The following is a 20,900-nucleotide window of genomic DNA, read 5'->3' on the forward strand; positions in this document are numbered from 1 at the left end:
ACCTGGCTCCTAAGATGAAAAGTGTACATTTTGAGGCTGTGAATAATAAAACCAGAAATGGTGAGAGTCATAAGGACTCTGGCAGAGGAGTAGCCCTGAATACTGCATGTTGTCTGTCTCTGTGCCTTTTAAGTCCTGCAAGAGAAAATTGTCATATTGGTACCTGTTACACAAGCAGTGGTAAAAATCAGTGGGAGAGGAATTACAACCTTCTCTGGATTGCAGATTTATTCCATTTAATTGAACTACTTCACAAAACTGAAAGAATAATGCTATAAGCTAGTTAAGTAATCAAAGGCTGTCTTTTTGTAACAATGTTTATAAGGCTTCAGCATAACAACTCAGAAAACACAGAGTTTGTCCAGCTTCAAATAAAGTTTATTATGAAATACTTAGCGTACAAATTAATTTGACCTGCTTCACCATGACAAATGGGGGCTCGTACTTGTCCATATGCTATGAACCTTTGCTTCAAAGGCTTTCATAGAATGAAAGTTTGTAACAGTGGTGGTTATTGCATTAAACAGTATTAAAATCTAAAGGACAAAAAGTAATACAATCCAGCTTAGAAGACTGCACGTTGGCTGTTTACAGATTGATACTAGAATATCAATTTTAGACACATGAGCATGCACAGGCATAAGGAATTCAAATGCATAAACCAGATGTGGCCTAGAATACTAAAGCAATGGGCAAGCAAAGGTTAAACATTCATTTCTAGCAAAACGAATCAATAGATAGCAGAAGATAAAGTTCTGTCTCTCCAAGAATGAACCTTATTTATGAAAAAAGAAACGTGAGATAAATGGAAAACCCTCTGCTAAAGAAGAAGGGTATAGGCATCCATTTACTGGACTAATAAAATTCAGAGACCACAAACTAATTTCTAATTTCACTTTCATCAGTGAAAACTCAAACTCCCCTGATTTCAGTGGAGTTACTCTGGACTTGCAGCATTTTTAATGACAAGTCTGCCTTTGAACTCTCTGTTTCTCAGAAAGATTAATCTTTTCCCTAAACTCCAAGTACTATTTATCTAGTTTTCAGTGTTGTGGGGGTTTTAAATAAGATCTATTTATTATCTCTTGATGTTCTTTTTAATATCTCAGGCTACCAGATAGTTTCTGCAATGTTCTGTGTGGATGCCTCTATAAACTCTCCTTATTCTGAATTCACTGAACAGTTGTTACTTTTATACACCTACAGATGGTAAGGCTAAAAGAAAAGACAAAGTAAAGCTAAATAGCACTTCTGATAATAAGAAGCCAATTCCTCATTCAACATACAGCTATCATGAGTAACTTCAAAACAGACAGGCTCCAAACACTGCACTGAACCTAGATGGAGCAGTGGAGATGATATAGTTAGGGGAAATAATCTAAAAAGTCTCTCTACAGAAATAAATGCTTTTGTATTACTTACAAGAGGCTTGCAAACAACATTTCAGAAAAAGTATTCTCATATAAAAAGAAGATTTTTATTTTGATAACAGAACTGCTTGGGGATTTCCTTTGTTATTTCATTCATATATTTTGTATATATTGTGTTACGATATTTGATAAAAATCAGAATTATTTACTTTGATGTGGTTTGACAGAGACAAGATGAAGCTGTGATTTGCAAGGTAAAAGACTTCTGTGTCGTTTTGATCTGTTGACTGTCAGACTGAAGGTGTCTCTTAAGCACTTGTCCTTTTCACACTTCTGAAAATCACAGTTTTTGACTAGGTGATATCTTAACTATTCCTCTTCATAAGCAAGTGCACAGTCAAACTGATCCGAAAACTACCATGATACAACTTCTTGGTTTAGCCTAGTTCTTCTTTGCATCAAGAGGAATTTGAGCTTCTTGTATTGTCTTAGAAATGAACTTGAACCCTTTGCCTCCTCCCATGTCAGTTCTGATGTGAGAGGCACTGGGAGTTCAGAGAGGTTGCTTGCTGTACAAGGCACTGAAAACAACAGATTCTAAGCCTATACTGGCAGTTTTCATGCACTGGTTAAATTCCCAAATGGGATGAAGAGCAGGATGGAATTTCTGACTTGCACAGCAAAATCCAATAAGAAGTTATGATAATCTCAAGCCTCCATGAGACCAGATGCTACTTAACACATGCCAAGCAAAGCAGGTAAAAGATAAAAAAGCCTTAAAAAATATAAGCAATAAAACTACATAAATCTAACACATAAATCTTAAGAGAAGGATATGCAGAAGATCAATAGTTATTGATTTAATGTTTAGGCTCAAGTTTTGAGAAACTTAGACATTTTTTTTTTTTTTGGAATATGCCACCAAGAGATCAGGTTGCATAATAAAGTAACAAAATACTATTTATTTTTTTAAGGAAAATATTTCTCCAATACTAACAAAAGAAAAAAAATCATTGTTTTAATGTTCAGATCCAACTAGAACCTTTATCTTCAAAAGAAAACTACTGTATTAACAGGGCAGGGGGGTTACACAGCCCTGCTTCTCTCCCATGATTTGGAACATGTCAGTGACACATCTGCTGGATGTCATTTAGCCTACTGGCAAAACTTCTGAGTCAGAATTTAATCCCTCTGCCTACAGCCAAGTCCAAACCAGAATACAACAGCACTGGTTTATGTACAAATTAACATCTCGATGGCTGTTGGGTATTAAAGCACATAAAGAGTAAAATCATAGCCACTCAGGCTACAGGAAGACTTTAGGGAGAGAAAACATATTTATACAAATTTGAGTTAGTCAGGATACATGATAAAAATCCTCATTTCTGATGCTTTTTGTAAAGAGATGTAAATAACTCTACTTTGATCCTCAGCTCAGTCACATGATTAGTCTTGGATCCAAATGTCTACTCATTAACTAATACTGGTCATTTTAATGAGCTTTTCATCAACATTGGTCATAAACAATTTACTCTGCCTGAATAACTTGTAGCTGTAAGGGATTTCTCTGAGAAAAATCATAAAGTGCAATCTGGCCATCCACAGCAGGTAGTTTGTTGTGAAAATACCAGTGAAGAATTCCCACTTGACTGTTAGTTACATTAAAATGCTATTAACTAATCTACAGTTTACGGGGAAACAGAGAAAAATAAATTCCTGATTTCCAAAGTTACTGGCTCCCCAGTATAATGCACCTATAATAAATCTTGATAAAGAGTATTTGAAGGATTCTAACCTCTTCTAACAGTTCAGGCAAACCTAAGTCATAGATGTATATGGTGTAATGATCCTTTCTCATTACTTGATAATGAACATTTTAAAAGCTGGTTTAATTTCTATTGAAATTAATTTCTTTCTCTACAGTTCTATTTCTATAGTTCCAGAATTGATTTTTTATCAAGTCCTGTTGGAAACAAGTCTGGATCAGCACCGAGATCTGAACATACCTGCAACCAGCTGAACAGCAGACAGATTTATGCAAATACTCACATTCAAGGCAAATTTACATTTATAAGGAGTCCTGATTATGCACAGATATGAAGCCTTGGAAAGGGCTTTATTCACATGCTTGTTTATTTAACATGCAAACAAAACACCGGCTACATTAAGCAAGAAAGTATGTTATTTTACTAGGCAAGAAAAAGAGCATACAAAGGGAAAGGAGAATTATTATCTTTATTTTGGAGAGCATGAAATATTAACCAAAGAGCTTAGTAGCTTATCTTGGTTATGTCTGAACTCTGTGGCTCAGGCAGGAAATGAAGCCAGGTCTGCCTGCTTCTCAAGATCATCCTTCACCCTTAAGTCTGCCTATCTGAAATCAAAAGCATACACATCCTTACAGGCTAAATCAGGGGAGGTTTGCACAGTTCTGCTCTTGCAAGTAGTAAACCTTTAACTTAATCTATAATTGAAGAGGCAGCATTTCCAGAGGCAAGCCCATGCCAGGGCACTGGCTCACTACAGAATATGGTTACTCATGAAATTTTTAGTATCTTTTCTAGCATCATCTCCGTGGTCTTTAAAATTTTCCATTTGAATTGACTGTATCTAGTAAGTAAGATCATGAACAGAAATAACAGAACAACAAGAAAATGAAGCAATAAACAATATTGCAGAAGTAGTCTGACAAAAGAGGTTTTACAGAGCAGAACAAGAAACATTACCTAATTAAACCTAAGGGCACAAGTTTATAAGATGTTGGCAGGTCATTGACCAGTGCACAGGCTTGGTGGGCATGTCTGTACCACGAACTGCACACCCACACAGGTCCCTGTTACACAGTTAGCCAAGACAGAAGGATCTACTGGGGTTGCCTGCCTGGACACTCTTTCATTTCTGAGGACACCAGGATGCACAAAAGAGTGATGCAGAGCAGGTCTGCAGGTGGCCAGGCTGGGTATAGCTGTTTTACAATGGTTTTGCAGTACACACAGCTGCTAATGCTCAGATTTTCCACCATGTTTCCACTAGGACTTTTTTTTAACCTACAGCCGCCCCTAAATCTTTGTGAGAAATATTTTCAGCATCTGCAAAGAAAACATGCAAGGAAAAACAGATGCAGACCTGAAAATAAAATTTTTGAGGAGTTTTTCTCTCAGTGTAAGACGCCCAAGTTGAAATAAATGAACTTCTGTCTAAATGAAAAACAAAGTTATGAATGTAACATATCTGTGTTTTTATGGCTTTAAATAATGCAGTGAACTACTATTGCTAACAAAACATACCTTGAGATCACGCAGTATAATGGATTACAGATCAAACATCATTGAGTTGAAGAATTGGTGTCTCAGGAGTATTTTTTGAATAGGGGATCCACACAGGCAGTTTCCATTAATATCAATGACTTACCAGTGCCATTCTTGTTTTCCTGAACAGAATGAGAGTCCCTGCTAAGAAGATGAGAATCTTCACCTCAAAATGAGCAATAAATAACTTATAACAGGAGGCATACACTCTGCATATAATTAGGCATTGCTTGGTTGATGGTAATAGAATTGAACTAGCTGATAGGTTGGTCCTTTATAGGCATAGGATTGAATAACCTCAAGATTCATGTATTATACATAGCTGGATGTATGCAACTTGTCTACCCACACTTTATCATTGCTACTGGTATTATTATTGCCTGTTTCATAGCTCTTTAGTTATCATACAGGCATTACAGGGACTAAGGCAGATTTTATTCTTTTTACCCTTTCCACTTAATTTTAAAGAAGCTCTCACCTTCTGGAGGCACACAGGAAAAAAGGCTAATAGGAAATTTGCATTTTCACAGCCCACATCACTCTTTGCCCAATAACACCTCTTTGCAATCAATGCCTATCCAATGGGTTTTCCACCCATAAATCCTCCACAAGGTAGAGGTTTGCAGTTCTGTTTATTTCTGTGTCTGAGGAGCCTACGTATGCATGGAGAGCCTCTCAGTCTCTCTGGAGTCTAAATGTAAACCTCTTTTTAAAATCATTTCTCTTATTTCTGCTGCAACATCTTTACATGGGCCTCAGAGTGATCTCACCCACTTGGATGAGGTATTCCCAGTGTCTCCGGCTTCCCACCGTTCATCTGCCAACTATTAGCTGATACCTGGGTACCTTCCCACCACATCTTCCCGTCCATTGGAAGGAATGCCAGAGACTGTCAGCTAGCTCATTAAAGTTCTCCATGTCTTAATTAAGAAACACGTCTACATCCCATTGCTGAACTTCAGGAGTTTACCACATTCTCAACAGTATTTTGCATCCTCTTTAAAAAGCTGACATATTCACCCTGGGTGATTGCAGGGTTCTCTATTGCTCATTTGACATCTCCATTCTCCTTGCAGTACCCCCAGCTCCTCATTCAGCCCACAGCTTTGATTGCAATTTCCCCAGCTGCCACAGGGGCCACAGAGCTGCCTTCCTTCTCAGGGAGTGCTGCCCTCCTCTGACCTCCTCCTTAGCAAGGATTCTTCTCCATTTCTCACATCTTCCCGTTTTGGCTGCCCCTCCTGGGCTCATCAACATTTTCTGCTCAACCTCTCTATGACTTTAAATCCCAGAGCCTTAATAACTTCTCATCAGCCCTCAGTCCTCTCCCACTTTGTCTGCCCTTTTGTTTGCTAATGTGGTAGCTGTTCCTGTCAATGTTTCTGTCTCCTCCACCTTTGGTCATCACCATGGAAACCACCTCCATCTTCCTGTCAGTCAAGCCCATAGCACAGCCGGCACCCTTCGCTACAGATCCAAAATGCCAACAGGTTTTCTAAACAACATTTCTAACTTATGATCTTTCTTTCTATCCTGCTACTAAATATTTGGCTAGATTCTTGTTATATTAATATTTGCCATATTTTTCACTCATTTTCACACGCTGACCAAGTGTACCTGTTAAAATTCTTCAAGGAGCACCTTCCTGGCTATGGTCATGCAGCATCACTTTCCTCTCCTCATGCACTCTCCTTTTCCTGCTCTCCAGCTGCACACCATGTGTCTTGAATTCTTCCCACCCTCTGTCTATTCTACCTGAACATCTTATCTGGTGTCAGAAGTTAACTCACAGCTTTGATTTCCCCGTAGAACCAGCTTCCATGCAACCTTTGGGTTTTCTAACCCCAAGACTTGCACAAAGTTCCCAACAGACACCTTCAGCTACAGCAATCAGTTCAGCTGTTGCCACTGCCTTGCATCAAGTCTTCTGTTTCTTACCTCACACTTAAGATGCTGCTATAGCAAGACAAACCTCTTTTAGGGAACAGCGCTTCAAGGTCCAAGCAGGCGTTCCAGAAGAAACTCAGGAGTAGTGCTCTAAGCCTATAGCCCTCAGGGTTGACTAGCCTGGATCAGTGCTGTTGCTCCAAGAGCAACTGACCTCTCTGCTGGCTAGCTCAGGACTGAGCTGAGCCTGTGACTCAGGCCTCACCTTTTATTGGCCCCCTAATCCTGTTCATGCACAGTGGGGGCCCACCCTAATTAGGCACAGGTGGGCTTAACACAAGCTCATGCCCACTCCCTGGGAACTAGTGGCACCTGGTTGCCTCATTTCACTACATGCTGCCTTTAATGTGCTCTGTTTCTTGGGATAAATTGAGTCTGAACCAGGGCCTTGGATTCCTGGGCACCATGGTAATGTAAGTAATAACGAATGTTTCAAGATCTGAGTCCTAATTCCTTTCTTGCTGAATTTAATGGTCCCAGTAGACTTTCTCTGAACTGAAATCAGATCAAAGGAGAGCAGGAATCAGTCTGTGCAGTGTGTCCATGGTTTTAAACTACATAACATGGTTCTGGTCTGACTACAGTTTTACAGAATGCAAAAACCATTTCTTGCCTACTATGTACATCTTCAGCTAAAGAAAATGAAGTGTTGCGACTTAGTCACAGGAACTCTTTCTCACCACAAATCACAGGATGAGTTTTTTATGATATCTTACACCTTGTAAAAAATAAAAGTAAGTATCTACACTCATGTGTCAGCATGACTGATTCCAGCTTTTGGTTTTTTTCACAGCTATCTCTACTATAACACTTCGAAGTTGTCAGTTTAGGACTATAGAGCTGTATAAAATATACCCAGGAAAGAACCATTAACATACGATCAAATTCAACATCCTATGATTTAAATAGATTTACAACATTTAGAAATAAGATAGAGTAAGTGAGTGAAACTGAAAAGCAGGTAAATTTTGCAGCAGGGGACCTGTATCAGTCTTAAGTCTTTTTTTAGAGATGAACTCTTATTTTCTGTACCAGGACAGTACATAGTTTTGTGTGGAACTGCTCTCTGATGACTAAAGGAATGCAACTTACCAATGAGAAAAAAATGAGAAAGAAATAAAATGAAAAAAAAAAAAGAAGAGATTTTACATAAGCTAGCTCATAAGAGCAAATCTACTTTGTGTGGCAGGTCCATGATGATGTTTGGTTATGATCACAATTACCTACTTAAAACTCTGTTCATCTTTATTTCCTTTTTGGTCTGGGCATTCAACAAATGGGGTAAAGAAAAGATTGTGTGAAACAACCTCATTACTAATGGTATAATAGCTGTTCAGAAGAAGTCCTCAATAAAAATAAGTCACAAAAGCAATGAAATGACCTTGTGGGGAACCAGCTCAGGGTTAGACAGGTCCCACAGATGCAACAGGAATCACTAGCTAGCAGGTGACTAAATAGTGCAAACAGAAATGTTTGCTTGTCTTGTGAAACACCCTAAGTCACGGCTAAAGCCACTTTCATGGTCAGTATGAACACAAAAGAAAAGCCAATCTTAACATATTTTTATATGAATGAAAGACATTTCATACCTTTCATGAAGAATTTTGAAGCCCTTATTTACTGTAAGGCTAAAGATAACTATGCTAGAACAACAGCTACTCAGGCAGACAGGCTTTAGATATGAAGAGTTACTCCAGAGAGGTCAATACACTCCGTTGCTGACTGCTATAAAATCCAAGCAGAGTGATGTTTAGTAACTAAGTGTAGTTTTTAATGTTTTAAAAAGGTTCTAATGGTTTAAGTAATTCTACACCATATTTACTCACCTGGCAATCTTGGATATAATTTTATGAGCTAAATGCTTTAATTCATTGCAGGAGAGTCCAAGTTAAAATCAAGCTGCAATAAGCAATGACAGTTATATTAAAAATTTTTAATGCAGGTGTGCAAATGTTTTTAGGATGAGCTAATTTTAACAACTGATTGTGTAAGAGGAAGGCAACATTCTCTTTCATTCAGAGGGAGATTCAAAACCAATTATATATATAAAAATTAATTACATATATTAAACAAGAGAAATCAAGGGACAGACCCAAAGGACAAAATTATTAAACAGTTATATGTAACAGTTCAATGATCACCTTTCTAAGTGCAATGTTTGGACTAGAATAACAATCTCTGACTTAAAAAAAAAAATAAAAAAATTCAGGGTTTAACTCTGCTTTGCTTATGTTCTTGGCTAATATATGGGCTGCACTTTAAAGCTCAGAGCTGACCTTCCCTTGCAGACCAAGCGAGAGCTGCAGACCTATGCAGATGTACCAGCTGGAGCTCATGGGTTTTCCAGCTCTGATGGAATGAGAGGTGAATTATTCATCATCCAATTCGGGCCAAATCAGATAAATTAACTCAGATCACCTCCTTAGATCCTCCAAAGAGAATGCTTGGGTGATCCCATCTCTTTAGCAGAAGACCTTGGAAAGAAAGTATTCCCAGAAGAGAGGTCACAACAAATGCTTATGGGTTAGTAATTTCAATTATTGCAGCTGTTTCCAAAGTTAATATCTATGCTTGACATCTCCTTGCCTGGATATACTTTGGATGTCTAGGGGTTGTTGAAGACCTAATGTAATTCAGATTGCATGGGGCAGAGGAAGAGGAAATCTTAATAATTAACATAACCTTTCCAGGGCTGCTTCTATCACTGTATGAAATAACCATGTACATCCCTCACCTCCAAATTAGACTCTGCTTTTCTTTTCTGTGAGGAAGTCTTCATAGAGAGTTTGATGTGTTTACTTTTGCCAAAGGAAGAATCTGCCATATGCCAAATACAAAACTTTAAGGATCTCATCCTAACACTTCAGTCTTTTAGTCTGGAGTAGACAAGCCAAAGCAGTGGGTGAGGACTTCTAATCTCATATTTATTCAGACTTCTAAACTATCTTTTGCTACAACATGAAAGAATGCTGCTGACTGTTCTGTGACAAAGCCTTTGTGTGGTTCATCAAATCTTTTGCCTGGGGACTTTTTTTGCCTCCAGTATTTACAATGAGGCACCTTCAGTATCTTGTAGCTACATTATTCTTTAACAAACCTTTGCCCTGCTATTACTACAGCCCTAATGTAAACTATTCAGCTCTGCTCACAATTAACAGAAGAATGAATTGCTTTGCAGCACAGAGAAAAATCAAATTGATAGAATGCTTCCAGCACTTTGCCTGGGAGCAAAGTATTTCTCAGCAGGCCCATCAGGTCTGATGCCAGGGAAAGCAGACTCCTGGCTGGGGCAGGAGCACACATATTTATGCAGAACAGCCTTTTTTCCAGTCTCTGATCCCACATGTCAGATCCACTTAGATGATGGATCACTCCTGGGCATTCAGAAGAACATTCAGTTATTGTTGCATTATTTTTTTCTTTTCCCCATTACAATTGTGTTGTACATAACTTTGGTGTTAACATAGATTATCATTTTTACTTGGTTAAGAGGCTGTGAAAATGATTTGTAAAATCCATAAGCTTTCTGGGCCCACTACACTGTGTTAAAACCAGCTTATCTGGGTTTCTTAATATGATTTTTCTTCTCTTTTTTGTTGGTGTGGTGCATTTTAACCCACTTCAGATCCTAAGTCCTTTGTTGCACAGCTGTCAGAAGACTGACCCAATACAAGGGACCTAATGATGTGGGGATAAGAAGAGGCAAGCACGTGAAATACTGGCAGGGATACCTTTTCCTATGGCAACAAATGGTTATTCTGGCTCAATATTGCAGAAAAATCCAACCTTAGACTTACTCGGCACAGGAGAGGCTGTTGCCCAAAGTCTTCTTGTGGCACTGGATGGTCAGGTCACTGATTATAGAATCACAGAATGGTTTGGGTTGGAAGGGACCTTAAAGATTGCCTACTTACAACTCCTCTGCATGGGTAGGAACACCTCCCACTAGACCAGGTTGCTCAAAAGCAAAGTTGCCCATTCAGCCTGGCCTTGAACACTTTCAGGGGTGGGGCATCCTCTTCCACTGTCCCACCACCCTCATAATGCATATTTTTTTCCTAACATCTAACCTGAACCTACCCTCTTCCAGTTTAAAGGATCTTCATTCCTGGTGGAGGTGGGAAGTCTAAGGTCAGAAATGCAAATAACACAAAATGTCTCTGTGGCTCACCAGAAAGGTAATGCTGCAGCATGCTCCATTTTGTAAGTGTTCAAAGCTCACAACTCAACCATCAAGCCTGTGAAAGTATTTGAAAGAGTAATAAATAATAAGAAAGTAGGAACAGGCTGTTTACTACCTAATGCCTACAACAAATCTCTTTTTTTTTCCTATCTAGAAACTCACCAAATAGATAAAAACCTATTTTTCTTTTCTTTCTTATTAGTGCATAAAATCAGGAGTCAAGAAAAATGCCATCATCACAATTTCAGCATAAAATTTTGTAATATTTCAATGCTGAGTGTATGAGATACAGCCTTCTGAATAATGAATTAATTTTGTGCTATTTTTCTGCCTTATTTCTAGAGGAAAGCCATCTTGCTGCCTCACCAGTCCCCCTCCTCTTTGCTTGTAAGCTCTGACAAGATCACAGCTTGAGGTAGGATGTCTGCATAGAATAGGCAGAACAAGGTTGTGATCATGGTAATTGGCTGAGACATCCAGGCCTGTAATTGCTTAATAATAACCATATCTGGGGTTTTTTTACACAACAATCCTGTGTTAAAGTTCTTTCTCATTGCCTACTTAACTAAGTGCTGTGGTGCTCATAGTGGAGCTGCATGCAAATGGTACCACAAACAGAAACCATCAGGTATTTCAACCCAGGGGTAAGAGATAGACAGTGGAGAAATAGCTGCTGTGGGAACACAAGGCTTGAGAAGCCCTTGGTTTCCTGAAATAAAATAATACTAAGTACTTAGGAAGCACAGCTTTATATTTCAAATTATTGTTCTATACAACATGCTGCCAGAGAGATTTCAGAGTTTTCATTGCCATTGTTAAATTGTGGTTAGTTTTAACTTTTCTTAATAGTTTTTCTGCAAATTGATCTGACAGTAAATCTCCACTCCTGAACATGGTTACCTTATTTTCCCAATGCTGTGCCTTAAAGAATGCCATACACATGAGGGTCAGAAAGAGACAGTCTTGGAGAAAAGACTTTTGAGAAGTGCTTCCTGTATTGAACTGTTTTAAGGGCTGTGATTGATTGGCATGAATTTCTGCTGCCCAGTCACTACTCAGGTCAATTTTAGCAAGAGCAAGTCCCATAGCAATTCAGATGACACTTTTTTTAATGCAGAAAGAAATTTATGTTTGGAACAGGTTGTCAAGTAGCAGTTGTATCTGTCACCATCATTTTGTGTGTGTGTAATACATGAATTGGACAACTGTAGAGAGCAAAATTTCAGTCTTGATGTGAAAGTTAGGGAGAAGAATATACAGATTCATGTAATACAGCCTCATCTATCTGTCTTTTTCTCATGAAATGTTACTGTTTTTACTTATATCTCAAGATAATAAGCATGGGTAATATATGATAAAAATGCAGTCTAGTTGTTTTATTTAATAGTTTAATAGTTTAATATATAATGATGAGTTTCTCCAAATGCACTTTTTTTAGCACTGAGGAATATCATTACTATGTAGATTGTTACTGAGGAGAAACTAAGCAATAACAAGGGAACCCACAGTGCTCAATACAAGGTAGGAAATCTGACAGAGGCAAAAAAATTAGTTGAAAGACATGGCATAAGTTTCTTAACTACTTAAAACTTACAAAGGTGGCTGACATTCATCAAATGTCCTGACAGGCCACTGCTTAGTCATCTGGTTACTCAAAAGTACTTGAAGAAAAAACAGATGTTTCTTCAAAATTTAATGAATTCCTGGTAGCAGAGAGAAGATTATGGCTTCCTCACAGATATCAAAATAGTTATGCACAGGGGGTGTATTTATATAGAATGCAACAACTCCCCAGTTCTGGTAGTGGTGGGAATGACAGCCAGAGGGTACAAGGACTTTGGAACAAATTCAGCAGATACTGTAGCAAAGGATGGGACCATGTGTAAAGCAGTTTATCCTAGAATCATAGAATTGGCTGGGTTGGAAGGGACCTCAGAGATCATCAGGTCGAACCCTTGATCCACTACTGTCGCTGCAGTTACTAGACCATGGCACTGAGTGCCACATCCAGTCTCTTTTTAAATATCTCCAGGGACAGAGAATCCACTACTTCCCGGGGCAGCCCATTCCAGTGTCTGATCACCCTCTCCGTAAAGAAATTCTTTCTGATGTCCAACCTAAGCCTCCCCCAGCACAACTTGAGACCGTGCCCTCTTGTCTTGCTGAGAGTTGCCTGGGAAGAGACCAACCCCCACCTGGCTACACCCTCGTTTCAGAGAGTTGTAGAGAGTAATGAGGTCTCCCCTGAGCCTCCTCTTCTCCAGGCTGAACAGCCCCAGCTCCCTCAGCCTCTCCTCATAGGGTCTGTGCTGGAGTCCCTTCACCAGCCTGGTTACCCTCCTTTGGACCTGCTCCAGGACCTCAATCTCCTTCCTGAACTGAGGGGCCCAGAACTGGACACAGTACTCGAGGTGTGGCCTCACCAGCGCTGAGTACAGGGGCAGAATCACTTCCTTGGACCTGCTGGCCACGCTGTTCCTGTTATACCTGGCACCAGGTTCCCTAAGTACTTTTCTGCTTTTGGGGTGCTACAAGGTGTGCAAAATTATGATGATGTGCTCAAATCAAAGTGGCCTATTAAATTTATACTTTTGCCAGTGGTTTGTTTCTATGGACACAAATAACTGAGCAAGGTGTACATTACCAGAGCTCAGAGATGGACAGCTGCAGGAAGGAAAGGAAGGATAAGTCAGCCCAAACCAGCTGTCTTTGGGGGTGCACATAGCTCTTAGACTTCATGGTGTTCTCAAACAGATTTTCAAGGTGAATACTTAACAGCACTGTATTTTACAAACTTGTTAATATATTAGTTTAAAGCAAACAGCCCTAAATAGGTAGCAGCTGATTCCATTCTCCTAGAAAGCTTTCTAATCGCAAGTCCAATCTTTAAAGACTTGGGAATTGTAAATTAAAAAAAAAAACCACAAACGATCCCAGAAATTTCAAGCAGAAACAGAAAAAGGAGTTGCTAGTTTGATCAATCTTGCACTGCATGAGCTTTCCAAACTTAATTTTTACCTATCAGATCAAAGGACTGAATTTTTCCAGGCTGCACTGAACTTCTTTAGTTTCCTAAAAAAAAAAAAAAAAAAAAAAAAATCACAGAAGAAGAATATTGTTAATATCTGAAGAGATTTTGTGGCTCATGTAATTATTTTCTTTTTAATTATTATTGTTTTTATTAAAATTCTGGGTTGCAGCATAGAACAAATGGCTTATCAATCTTTCAGAAGTTTTACCTTTAGAAATGCATCTTTTGCATTCCAATCTGTAAAACCTACATTTTAAATTGTGTGTGAACAAATAATTTCCTACTTTGTAACTGAAAGCATATTTGTGATTGACACTCCAAGGATTTTGCAGTTTTAAAGAAATCTAAGTCATTCAATGCTTCACAGAGTTTGTAAACCTAATAAAAGTCAGTCCCAGATTATTAGATGAATTACTGGGCCTCCCAGGACTAGATCTCTAACATTAATTCAGTTGCTGCATTTTAATCTGAATATATCTAAGGCCATTATTTGGGAAAATATACAGATGTAAACTTGCATTTATGGAAATGCCAAGACATGAACTCATATCTCCTTAGGCCAGTATATTTTAATTAGATGTATCTGATTTGTCTTTCTCAGAAATCTTTTCCCAGATCAAAGCCTGATAGACCTGCTGCAGATGTGTAAATATAGCTAGCTGTTGGATGTAGAAGATCTTCTTGGTTCTTCTGCTCTTGGCACTGTGCTGCATGATCAAACCTCCACAGATGATATTTTCAAGAACAGCTAATCATACTTCACTTAAATGAACAAGATCCAAGGTTATGAAACAACCATAATACTTAAGGGGAGGGAAGTAACTATTTTCTAGATTCAAACTCGCTGGCAAAGTTAGGGACACTGGCACTTCATGACCCAAAGACCATTCATAGACAAATGTATATTAAAAGAAATAGAAAGAAATAAAAAAAAACCCCAAACAACTAGATGTGTGCACGCTACTATTGTGCTGGGAATCATGCTCTTTTCTTTACAATATACATAATGAAATACAATCCTTCACCAGTTCATCGCTCAAAGAGCTAAATATGATTTTACAGTGAAAATACAATTTCATCTCATCAGGTTCCATAGTGCTGAAATACTAAACTTAACAATAGAAACTGATGTGATACATTCCAAATTAAATGAATCACTACAAACAATGGGTTTCTTCAGGGACTGGCCTTGACTGAATATGTTTTTCCACTTCATTTTGCAGAGAAATCATGGTCTAAAGATTCATGCAAAGAAACCAAGTCTAATGACTTCAAGCAATCCAAGTGATGTGCAGGTTGAATGAAAGAAAATAAGCAACATTACTGAAAAAATGACACACGCAAAGAGAGATTATCAAACACTGCACTGAAGACCTTATCTCCTCCTCAGTCCATCTGAGGAGATTCTAACCAAAGCAGGGAGCCCAGCCTTAAACTAGTGACGTCAGGAAAAAAGATTTTGATTCCTTTAATCCCTATACGAGGTCCAATGTCTAAAGAATGTTTTGTGGTATCAGTGTATGACCTGAAAGCACGGATACAGAGACATGAGGAATTTTTTATCAAACATCAGATGGTCTCTCAAGCATCATGGAGAGGAAGGCAGATGATCAAGCTTTTAGGCCAGAGGAGATGCACCCCAGAGCCAGCCTGGCAGGTATCTCTGGCCAAGGCAAGCCACCAACCATAGTGATAGAGCATGGGCCATCAGCCACGGGGGGGATGCCCATCATGCAACACCCTCATATTTCCTATACCATTCTGCCTCCTTCCCTCAGTAGGTGTAAGGAGAATAAAGGTTGGAATAGGTGTGCTGGCAATATCTGAGTAATGAGCAACTGATGAGACTTCAGGGTGGGCAGGCTTAAGGATGTTGTCATCCATGACTACATAGTCAATCCTTTCCACGTAGTTGCTTGCTCCACACAGAAAAGCCAGGTATTTTCCTCCAAAGGGGGAGTGTCTTACAGAGATTTTCATTCACTTTTTCTGGAAGAAGGGGAAAATGTAGGCCAATGAGAGTGTCACTGATGTATAAGTTTGAAAAGGCTTAATTAAGTAATGTACAGTCACTAAGAAAAATTACAAGTGAAACAGGAAGTGTCTCCATCTGAATTTATTCCTCTGCAGTCTTTTACTTCCTTGCTGACACTGCAAGAGACAGGTTTCTTTAGTATAGTCAAATGAATTGATTTTTCCCTCATGTCTACAAATAATAATAATAAAAACAAGTGTGGGGAAATATCCAGAACTGTTTGTTTCTTTTAGAGCTGAACTGACAGCCGATTCCTCCTTTCACAGCCAGATGGCTGTGAGCTAATTCCAGTACCAGCTGTCCAATTCCTAGATGCCTGTTTGGCAATATTGTTCTTCTTTATTTATTTACTTTAGGAATAGGTCTGCAGGGAGGTTTATGGTCTCATCCTCCCTTAGGGGAAAGCCTATGTGAGCAAAGAAAGGCTTAGGAAAATAAAACCTGTGAGGTTTCCCAAGGAAGGCTTTCTTCTAGTCCTTCCAGAATAATGATGGGCTTCAGGAAAGCAAAACTTGATAGAGTTTGTCTAATTGATTGTAAATATAAAAATGAACCTACAAGAGTTCATTGCTCATGCTTTATAAAAGTATTTGTAATAAATCAACCAGATTTTTCATCTGATCAAACTACTCTTATTTTCTATAACTGTACTCAGAGTAGTTGAAAACTGATATGAAGTGGCTCAGCTGGTCACACATACTCCAGGAGATGTTTCACCAACTCCAGAACAGCAGCTGTGAAAGCTCTAGACTTCCCTTCATGGCTTACAGATAATGTTTGGCTCATAATTTCTTTAAGTATACCAGAGCAGAGATAATAATGATGACATTTCCTTCTGTGTTCATCTTCTTGCTCTGGGTAAGTTACATTGCTAGGGTTTAAAAACGCAGACCTGCTACAGTCAGTGAACTAAATTTATTTCTCCCAGTTGAGAATCAGGCAGATGATATATCAAGAGTGCCATATGGATCAAACTAAGAGATTGTTATATTTATAAATATAAAGAGACTTAGAAAAATAAAAATATTCAACATTTTTTACTATCCTCACATCCTCACATTAAAAATTAGGCTACCATTTTTTTTCTTTCCATTGGTAACACTTCTGAAAAGTTGGCAAGTCAATTGTTATCCCTGGCAGCACAGACTTTTCATTTATTTTTTTAATATGATTACGTTAAAAGCAAAGTCTGCTGAAATAATAATGAGATTGTTCTCCTGTGATATGTCTGTCTTTTTATTTCTAAGAAATGAAAGAAGTCTAATGCAGTCTGGATGACCTCAGTCTGTTCATCAAATGAGTAAAAATTAAACATGGAAAGCTCACACAGCTTTACCCTGGTGAAAATAATTCTGCAAAATGACAACATCCCTGCAATTTCTACACCAAATATTCCTTTACCACAAAACTGATAATTTTTCAAATGGTCCCTCCTGGAAAGGCAACCTGTTAACTGGGGGTCAGACCATGATCCTTTTGATTTCTTCCAGCCATGCTGCATGGTGGCAATGCTGCTTCTGCAGGTCAGATCCTGCTTTGCCTCTGCATGTGCAGCTGTAGTTTTTTGGAAGGAAAAGATAACTGAGCACATGAAAGATCATTGTGCTCTCTTGGGACAAAAATTTATGTAGGGCTTCAAAGGGAAGGGTTGGTTTTATATAATAAGAGAAAAAATAGTAATTTAGGAATTATGTGACTAGAGAGCCTGGAGATAGAGATTGATTTTGTGGCACTCTTTTGGTCATGGTGATGTGAACAGAGAAAGTATTAGGGTGAGCAATTAAGTTGCCTTGGGCAGGAATTTTAATGGTGAGAGAGAGAGAAATTTGAAATGTTAACCAGGAAAAAGCAACATAAATTTGAAAGCAGGCTGATCTTTTGGAAATAGAGACACTCATAGGGAATGTAATCCCAATTACATAAATTACTTTAGGAATATTTGCACTTAACTGAGGCATTATGCATTGAATGTGTCATTCTTTATCAGCCCTTTTGATTATATTAGGAGAGTTATACAAATAGTGTATTGAAATAAACTTGAAAATTCCCTGTTTCTTTTTCTCTTTGGCAATCAAAGACTTTCTAAAGGCTGGTAAACAAAAGTGATTGGCTTTCACACAGTAAGTAGCAGGGTTTCATTCTGATTTTAAAGGGGATGCATTTAAAGTTGAGTATTCAATGCCTTCTTTCTTAAAATAAGACAAGTATATACATTCTCTCCATTAATATGTTCATGCAATCTAATTAACAATAAAAGAATTAAGCTTTTCATAAGAGCTGATAAATGTGAGGTTAATGAGCAGTGGAAGGAGCAATCTGAACCATACAGCCGTAATGTGTGAGTCTAAATTAACTGTAACCATTCAGGAAATGAACTTAGAAATCATTGTGGACAGTGCAATACCAGTCTCTGCTCTGTCTGTGAGAGCAGTTAAGAAGCAAACAAATTGCTAGAATTTTAAAGGAGCAGGAAGGAAAGTAATAATGAAAGTATAATAATGCAGTTCTCTGAATTGACAGAATGATGCATCTGGCTCCTGTGTCCCTATCCCCCCAAAAGGCACTGCATAAAAGTAAACTGTTCAGAAGTAGATGATGAGAATAACTAAATATAGCAAAGAGATGGGAGAGAATGGTACTATTTTCAGAGAAGAACTGATGTAGGCATGCAAAATACTGAATGAAAAATCCCCTTTAAAAAATATTTTTATGTTGTCCTTCTTTCTAAAGCATCTATATGATGAAGCAATCACTCCTGATGGTGTCTGTACTACATATATTTCAGATCAGTCTTATCTACTTCCTAGGTGATAATACTAGGACCAAGAAATCTATATTATAGATTTTCTTTGATCCAGCCCTATGGGCACCTCCCTATCTAATCTGCCTTCTACATTTGCCTGTGACCTGACTCCTACCCCTAATGAGACCTATCGATGCTGTGGAAAATAACACTGGGAATACAAATCAGTACATCCATGTTAACAGAGCCAGTGACACACACTTGCATGGTAGATGATAGCATGCTCTGCAGATGACACACAGCCCTAGCTACCCTTGGATATCTAGCTGTCCAAAATGTTTGCTCATATCAGAGTCAATACATTGCATGGTTGTTAGGCATCTTCTCTCCTGCGTAAGGACAGACAAGAGGCAGGAAAATGTTAGCAGGCAGGTGAAATAACTTTCAAGAATTTTCTGTGCAGCTGCCTGTGGTTAGAGGTACATACTCATTATGGCAAATTGAGCCTGTTGCTAAGGCATGTTCTCTCGTTTCTCTGTGTCACTAAATTTCACAGCTAGCATCTCTGACTGGACTCAGTTGCCTGGGAGACCCCACTCCACCCCAGCAGTTAGCAGCCGGGCTCCTCTACACACACCTCCAGTGAATCTTGTCCAGGCCACAGCCACCTGCCCTGGCACAAAGCAGTTGGGGCATGTTATGGTGATGTAACATTAAAATTTATTTTTGTTTTGGATACACGAAACAAAGTCCAACTGTAGAAAAGGTTGGGTGAAAACAGATTTTGTTTGACAATTGACACAGGCAAAAATGTAGAGCCAGGCAAAAGAGGGAGCGAGGAAAAAAAGATATAAGAAAGAGAGAAAAAAAGTGGTAAGAGGTGCTGGCAGAAGAGCTCGCCAAGCCTCTCTCTATCAGCTACCAACAGTCCTGGCTCACTGGGGACATCCCAGATGATTGGAAGTTGGCGAATGTCACGCCAATTCACAAAAAGGGCCCGAAGGAAAACCTGGAAAACTACAGGCCCGTCAGCCTGACCGCAGTGCCTGGCAGGGTTATGGAGCAGATCATCCTCAGTGCAATCACACAGCACCTGCAGGATGGGCAAGGGATTAGACCCAGCCAGCACGGGTTTAGGAAGGGTAGGTCCTGTCTGACCAACCTGATCTCCTTTTATGATCAGGTGACCCTCCTGGTGGATGAGGGGAAGGCGGTGGATGTGGTCTACCTGGACTTCAGCAAGGCCTTTGACACCGTCTCCCACAGCATCCTCCTGAAAAAGCTGTCAGCCCACAGCTTGGACAGGAGCACCCTGTGCTGGGTTAGGAACTGGCTGGAGGGCCGGGCCCAGAGAGTGGTGCTGAACGGGGCTGCATCCTGTTGGCAGCCGGTCACTAGTGGTGTCCCCCAGGGATCAGTGTTGGGCCCAGTTCTGTTCAATATCTTTATTGATGATTTAGATGAGGGGATTGAGTCCATCATCAGCAAATTTGCAGATGACACTAAGCTGGGGGGGAGTGTGGATGAGCTGGAAGGCAGGAGGGCTCTGCAGAGGGACCTGGACAGACTGGAGAGTTGGGCTGATTCCAACGGGATGAGGTTCAACACGGCCAAGTGCCGGGTCCTGCACTTTGGCCACAACAACCCCATGCAGCGCTACAGACAGAGTGGCTGGAGAGCAGCCAGACAGAGAGGGACCTGGGAGTTTGGATTGACAGGAAGCTGAATATGAGCCAACAGTGTGCCCAGGTAGCCAAGAAGGCCAATGTAGTGAACTGAGGCAACCAGGTGCCACTAATTGCCAGGTAGTGGGCATGAGCTTGTGTCAAGCCCACCTGTGCCTAATTAGGGCAGGCCCCCACTGCGCATGAGCAGGACCAGGGGGCCAATAAAAGGTGAGGCCTAAGACACAGGTGGAGCTCAGTGCTGGGCTAGCCAGCAGAGAGGTCAGTTGCTCTTAGAGCAACAGCACTGATCTGGGCTAGTCAACTCTGAGGGCTATTGGCTTAGAGCATTGTTTGTGAGTCTCTGCTGGAACACCTGGTTGGACCTTGAAGCGCCATTCCCTAAAAGAGGTTCGTCTTGCTACGGGCCAATGGCATCCTGGCCTGTGTGTGTGTGGCCAGCAGGTGCAAGGAAGTGATTCTGCCCCTGTACTCAGCGCTGGTGAGGCCACACCTTGAGTCCTGTGTCCAGTTCTGGGCCCCTCAGTTCAGGAAGGAGATTGAGGTCCTGGAGCGGGTCCAAAGGAAGGCAACCAGGCTGGTGAAGGGACTCCAGCAC

Source organism: Calypte anna, chromosome 1 (genome assembly GCF_003957555.1).
Source record: "Calypte anna isolate BGI_N300 chromosome 1, bCalAnn1_v1.p, whole genome shotgun sequence".
In the NCBI taxonomy this organism is placed as follows: Eukaryota; Metazoa; Chordata; class Aves; order Apodiformes; family Trochilidae; genus Calypte; species Calypte anna.